Source organism: Seriola lalandi, unplaced genomic scaffold, assembly GCF_002814215.2.
Source record: "Seriola lalandi dorsalis isolate HSWRI2012SDOR001 ecotype SW California unplaced genomic scaffold, Sedor1 jcf7180002054607, whole genome shotgun sequence".
In the NCBI taxonomy this organism is placed as follows: domain Eukaryota; kingdom Metazoa; phylum Chordata; class Actinopteri; order Carangiformes; family Carangidae; genus Seriola; species Seriola lalandi.
In genome coordinates, this window is record NW_019525160.1 from 1 (window position 1) to 584 (window position 584).

The window sequence follows — 584 nt, forward strand, 5'->3', positions numbered from 1 at the left end:
ACAATACAGCAGAAGTAAATGCCATTCCAGTTTTTGTTTTAAATACAGAAAATGTGCAACATCAGACTCAGGGGGTCAGACCCTGTTCGATCTACGCTTTAAGCTTTATCAAAGAGAACAGTTTGAAACCTGAGCTCAGGTGTAGAGAGGGAGTCTTCCTCCTGGACCCAGACCCGGAGCTGGTTCCTCAGGAGAGGAGCCTGACAGCTGAAGGTTCTACCTCCTGTTCTAGTCTTAGAACCTCTAGGAACCAGAGAAGACCTGCATTTAGAGAGAGGAATGTTAGTGGAGGTAATGAAGCTAACACAGGAGAGATATGATCTCGTGTAGTTCCTGTCAGCACTTGCACCGCAGCATGTTGGATCAGGTGTGTGTGTATGTGTGTGTGTGTGTGTGTATGTGTATGTCAAGTCAAGATCTATCCAATCCATCACACACAAATGTATAGTGTGTGTGTGTGTGAATCACATGTTGTAGCTTGTCAGTGTAAAACCTGTATAGACTACAGGTGTTTGCAGCAGGTACGGCCTCTGCTGAGAACCTGTAATTTAAAACCTGGGTTGGATTGCAAGGGTGTGGAGGGC